The sequence below is a fragment of the Camelus ferus genome, chromosome 12 (assembly GCF_009834535.1).
Source record: "Camelus ferus isolate YT-003-E chromosome 12, BCGSAC_Cfer_1.0, whole genome shotgun sequence".
NCBI lineage: Eukaryota > Metazoa > Chordata > Mammalia > Artiodactyla > Camelidae > Camelus > Camelus ferus.
Window position 1 is genome coordinate 58,380,124 of NC_045707.1, and position 6,301 is coordinate 58,386,424.

Consider the following 6,301-nt stretch of genomic DNA (forward strand, 5'->3'; position numbering starts at 1 on the left):
CCGAGGACTAAACAGATGAGTTCCTGACCTTCAGGGGCTCCCATTTTAGTGGAAGGAGACAGATAATAAAAGTCTAATCAGGAAGGAAATAAAATAGGATCATGTGTTAGTAACTGGACTAAATTGGTCAGGGAAGAGCTCTCTGAGGAGGGACAAGAGAATTGAGGTCTGAATGTCGGGAAGAATGCAGCCATTTTGCAATTTAGAGGGAGGAGGGGCTGAGCGCAGCCTATTGGGTAAGAACAAGGCGGGTGGGTTGGGTTGTGATGGACGAGGGAGAAGGGAGGGTGAGGCCATGGTGAGAAGCTGGGAGTTTGGTTACACTGCAATGAGAAGTCATGGAGTGTTTTATGCAGGAAAGGGATGCGGGCTGATGTAACTAGAAGAAATTAATTTGGCTGCTCTGGAGAGGATGGACAAACGGGACAGGTGTGGTGGTGATGGACACCTGTTAGTGGGCTTAGACGAGGGTAGTTACAGGGGAGGGGGAATGGCCAGTTTAGAGATACTTATATATTGTGGTCAGAGCTATCAGGACAAGTGTCTGTAGAACATAAGAAAGAAGACTCAGGTATGGCTGCTAAGTTTTTGACCTGAGCAACGAGTAAGTGGTGGTTCTATTAGCTAAGGCTTCTAGTGGTGTTGGGGAGAGAGGGGAGTTAGACAGAGAAGGGATGCTGTACCGAGTTCTTTTCAGATTTGTGTAAAGGAATCAGTCATTTTGTGCCAGGCTACTCTGTTGATGTTATTAGGGAGATGCATCCAATACTTCTAGCCTATAGGGGGCACTTTTAGGAGACAGTTTCTTTCCCAGTACTCAGTGGCATACAATGTGTGGTCTGGGAGAAGCCTTAATATCAGAGACATGCGATTTCTTTAGTTAGGTTTTCCCCCAGACAAAAATAGTACTAAGGAAGTGAGTTGGGGCTCTCATTATCTAGGCAATAGAGGAGTAGGTTACGATTTTATTTTCAGTCAGATGGTTTGCTTATTGGCTCCAGAGGCTTTTGGAATGTTAAGTGAGTGATAACAGTTAGCCTTGAGGATAAGAAAGTAAACACAAGTAAATCCCTCACATTCTTGGGGCCAACAACCCCCACTGAAAAGGGCAACCTTATCTAAAATGCTTGATTTTGTTGGGGTATCAGAGAGAAAGAGAGAGAGAGAATATTTTTTCCTGTAAATATTTTCTGTGAATGAAGATATATATATATATATGTTGTATGCCTATATTCACAGGAAACACTCTGTCTTCTCCCCGGTCCTCTTCCTGTGACTATGAGATAGCAGGAACATTCACAATTTTGAATTAAAACAGCTGAACAGCATCTTGTAAGAATAATGTCTCATTCTTTCATTTGCTTCTTCTTTCATTCATTCAGTCATTTGGTCAGTCAACAAGTATTTACTGTATACTAAGCCTTCTCTTAGCCTCTCTTTATACAAAGACTTATAGTCTATTGTTCCGTACTATTAACTGTTTTATAGTTAAAATGAGTAACAGCAACATGTTTAATCTGGGTCTCAGATGGGGAATTTCGTGTCAGATCCTGAAAGAGGGGAGACCTCATGGTAAGCGGGTTACCATGAAGGCAGTGGGGAGCCACTGAAGGCTTTTACAGGTGGAGCGACTTGATCTGGCTTCGCACATTAGAAAGATCATTTTTAGCTTTTGGCTTTCATCAAAATAGGTAAACAAGGTCCTCCTACTGTATAGAACAGGGAACTATATTCAATATCTTATAATAACCTGTAATGGGAAAGACTATGAAAAAGAATATATACATGTACTGTGATCTACACCAGAAACTAACACAACATTGTAAATAAACTATACTTCAATAAAAAGAAAGACCGCTATAGCAACAGTACAAAGATGAAAAGTAAATGAACAGGAGTACCCTTCACCTGCCCCTAGACCTCTGCCCTCCCTCCCAGGTCTCTCCACATATACAGGCTTGTGATTTTCCATTAATGAGTGCCTTCTGTGCCTCCTAGGAAAGACAAGAGTTATAATATGTACCTTCTTGAAGTTTTATTAGCAAATGCTTCGAGATCAGAGTAAGAAAACTGCCAAACTAGTTAATACCAGTAGCTTTTATTTTTTTATTTTATTATTTATTTTCATCGAAGTATAGTTGGTTTACAATGTTGTGTTAATTTCTGGTGTACAACACAGTGACTCTGTTATATGTATTCCTTTTCATATTCTTTTTCATTCTAGGCTATTACAAGGTATTGAACAGTAGCTTTTAATCTCTTCCTAATGTAATTGCTTTATTATATGCTATCACTCGAGTCATTTTCCAATTCAAGAATATTCCTAGGAAGTATGTGGTTGACCTTAGTTCACCAGCCTGTTCTTTTCATTCCTCTAAGCCCTTTGTTATGAAGTCAAGCAAACGAAGTAAGCTGGGTAGACACCATTGCTGTTGCGGCTGTGAAGACCTGTAGTAGCATTCAAGTGAGAGTTCCTCCCATGGTTTAAAGAATCCTTTGCAATTAACCGGATCTATACTTTGAGGATGCTCTATTTCGTTTTGTTTTGTCTTGTTTCCTTTTCTTCTGTTGATTCTGAAGACTTCGGTTTTCTGGAAATGGCTTAAAAGCAGCCTCTTGAATTTTCTCTCTGATGGGTTAGGTAGCTTTCTAGTGGTAGGAAATGCAGACACTATGACTCAGACAGCCTCAAGCCCAGGCAGAGAAGTTAAACGCAGATAAAAAAGGAGCAGGTATACATTTCTAATTTCTGCTCCACAGTGCTTGTGTAAGGAATGTCATCAGGAAAATAAAAGCGGGGAGGTTGTTATGGTAATCTAGCTTGTCATTCGTTTCCCCAGGAAACACTCGGTGAGGGTCTCGTTCAGTGCCCAGTGGTGCCGGCTCAGCTCCCATCCTCACGGTTACGTTGGCACAGGCTTGGGAAAGTTTGGTACACTCATTAAGAAGAAGAAGAAGAAGAAGAAGAAGAAGAAGAAAGAATTCCTTAGAACTTTAAAGTCATTAGTGTTTTCCTCTGCTCATTTGTTTAAAGATTCACTTATTAATTCATTCAGCAAATAAAGAAAATATATTTCTATTGATTAATTATTGTGGAAAAGACTATGCTTTCTGGATTCATGAAAGAACAAATAAAGATACAGCTTTCAAAGAGCTAAGGAGCCCACGGCATTTTGGTGTTTCCTGTGGCATCAGTAGAGTTAAATCCAATATGATAACCAGCAGTGGTTTGAAACACTCATTTGAAATGTCCTGGGGCTGGAATAAATAATGAATCATTATTACAAAGTGCTAGGTCCCTGGGGAGTGTGATCTTTGGACCAGTCAGAGATGGGATGAAAGGCATTTCTGGCCACTGAGGCTGTGTGAGAAAACAGCATCAGTAATAAATGCAGTCACATCTCGGCGTACACGATGGGGATAGGGCTGCCGCCTCTCTGGTATCTACTGTATTTTCCCATTTCTTAGTTACAGTGCTTTGTGTCATCTAAACCCTGCTGAGTTTTCCTCTTTGGCTCTAATGAACATTTTTTTCTCCAAAAATTGTTGACCGCTGTCCCTCCTACAGAGTTGCTAACAAATCTTACAAGCTCAAGGCCAGGAATGACAAACCATGTGCAAGCAGAGCTGAAAAATAATGTTAGAGTCAAGTGACCATCAGTTTGTAATCTTTTTATTCTTGTTAACATACAGAATGTCCCACCGCTGCAGGCAGATTATTGGAATACTTTGGGAATAAGATCTTAGCTTTGGGAAGCTGTGAGGTGAGCTTCAATATTGAAGGGATCTGTTCAGATTTCCAGTCTAGAGAAATCTGGGGAAATCTAGAGAATTTGTTGAGACCTCACCAAGAGAGTTTTTGAAAAAGTAGATCAAAGGTAGAAGAGTACGGCTTTGAGTAACAGGATGTGATGGCTTGTGAAGGACAGTTCTCTTTGGGAGGCAGGTATGATGAGTGGAAGGGGAGGGGTGGTTGGGGCAGGTCTCCTTTGGTTTTTTTGACACCTCTGTGAGGTAGGTGCTCAGACTCCCATAGTCTCTGCTATTTCCATTTACAAAAGCTGTTGAACTTGAAGTGAGGTGAGTGATTTAACTTAGAAGCCTGTGCTTCATAGATATGCTACCGTCTCAGGAAGAGCACAGGCTTTCCAGCCAGATCTGCTTTGGAATTCTGACGAGGCGGCTTGTTGGACTGATGTGATCTTGGTTTTTCCCTTTTCTCATCTGTACAATGCACCTTAGAAAGCCCAGGCTGTTACCGAAAGATTAAGTAACTGTATGTGAACACCCACTGCCACATCAGGTACACGGTAGCTTTTCGATAAATGGAAGCTATTATAATGACAGAGTTACACAGGAAGGCTGAAAAATCCTTATTTTCCAAAAATACTGAAAAATACACAGATTTCCATTAAATTGTAATATTAGGTGTGATCCTGGAAAAGGGGATTTGAAAACCTTCCTCACACTCCCAACAATAAAATTTTATTTTGTTTTTTCCCTGAATACAAAATAATGTTGGGTTGGTATAACAATTCAGTATATTTACTAGTATATACAGTAAAACTGTACTTCCTCCAATTCCGTGCCCTGAGCTGATCACCTGATCATGATGAACAGTTTTACTGTTCACATCTTTCCCTAGTTACATGAAAAAATACACATATATTCATATGCATATACATTTTTTGTAACAATGGAATTATATTGTGCACGTATTTCTGCAACTTGCTTTTTTTATACAACAGTGTATCATGGACATCTTTCTATGATAATTCATGAAGTTCTATCTAGTTTTTATTATATATTTTTAATAGTTGTATAATATTCCCTAGTGTGGATACATTGCTGTTTGTTCAATCAGTCTCCTGCTGTTTGACTTTTAGATCATTTATTTTTTTTAACCATAACAAATGATGCTGCAATGCACAACCTTAAATGTTTTATTTGTGTAGGATATAGTCTTAGAAATATGCACCTCTGGGTCAATGCATACTTAATATTGTAATAAGCTAGTTTTCAGAAGACTTTACTGGGTTCAAGTTAGGATTTATTTTTACTGACTTTGAACAAACATGTATGGCTTGCACTACTGAAAAACAACATAAAAGATATGGCCTGTTGACCACTGAATTAATGGGACATCAACTGAATAAGATTGGAAGTAAATGTTTATTTCTCTTGGACTCTGGAAGTTATGGGGTTGTCCTCTTCCTGGAACTTGTTTCAGTAACTCTGATCCCTTGGGAACAAAATTGCAGCTTTGGGAGCTTTGGGATTTACCAAAGAGGAATGTCCTTAGATGGTTTAAAGCAACGCTGGTGGCTCAAGTTAGATCATTAGTACCTTTCCATCAGTGGTGTCCAAGAGGGGCGGGAGGTGCAGTTTGAAGTGGGATCTTTGTTCATATCCCCGAGGACACTGTCAAGACAACCAAGGCAATTTTCTCTTGTACTTTTAAGAGTGAAATCAGCTTGGAGAAAACTGGCATGTTACTTCAGTGGGAGAAATGCAGCATGCTTAGTTATCCAACTCGTACAACTACCACCTATTTTAACAAAATGGGCTCAGAGAGTCTGGGTCATTTGCATTGTTGGGAGCCAGAGAGGAAAACTGGTTGCGCTGTAGACGAGGGATTTTTCTCTTTCTTTGCTCTCCACGCTCCTTTATCTCCTTCTATTTCACACACTTTCCCTGACAAAAACCTAAGCCACAACGGCACACAGAGAGCACTCCGCCACCGATAGCGCGAGGAAAAGCGCCGGGGCCCTTGGAACCCTCCCGGGGTGAAAAGTGCTTCTACGAACTTGTTTGTTGATTTGCCTCCGAGAAAGAGTCTTATTTTCTCTCTAGTAGCTCCAGAAGAGGCAATTAATTTCTAGTTTTGAATTCATTTTCTTCTTTATGGAAATGTTAAAGCTTTTATCAAAAATAGTACCTGCACATAGTTTAACAGTAAAATGGTGCAAAACGACTTATAATGAAAAATAATTTACTCGCTCTCCCCTCCTTAGTTCTGGTCCCATTTTTAACATCTATTTCCTCTGAGAACTACCTCCATCTCTCTAAATAGAATTCTTGAACTGCGACTTCTTTTATTTTGTTAAAAATTTAATTCTATACGTATATATGTAATCTTCTGCTATTGTACTTGAGAATTTATTTCACTTACATTTCCTCCTTCCTTCTTTTTTCCTTCCTCCCCGTACATTTAAATCACCGTTTTAAATGCTGCAGTGGGCTATCATATGTTAAGTTGTTTTCACTCCTTGTAAGAGAAAATCAATTCCACCTATTTTCA

At 39.6% G+C, this 6,301-nt stretch overlaps 2 long non-coding RNA genes across 2 annotated transcripts in view; one reads left to right on the plus strand and one right to left on the minus strand.

Annotated features, from left to right (window-relative positions):
- LOC116667763 overlaps positions 1 to 3,135 on the plus strand; it is a 27,881-nt gene extending 24,746 nt beyond the window's left edge. The window contains exon 3 of the long non-coding RNA XR_004324799.1: positions 2,841 to 3,135. This is a non-coding gene — a long non-coding RNA (uncharacterized LOC116667763). The remainder of the gene's footprint in view (positions 1 to 2,840) is intronic.
- The window catches only part of LOC116667765, a 10,673-nt gene extending 6,128 nt beyond the window's left edge, over positions 1 to 4,545 (minus strand). The window contains exon 1 of the long non-coding RNA XR_004324802.1: positions 4,534 to 4,545. This is a non-coding gene — a long non-coding RNA (uncharacterized LOC116667765). The remainder of the gene's footprint in view (positions 1 to 4,533) is intronic.
- Between the last annotated feature and the right edge of the window lie 1,756 nt (positions 4,546 to 6,301).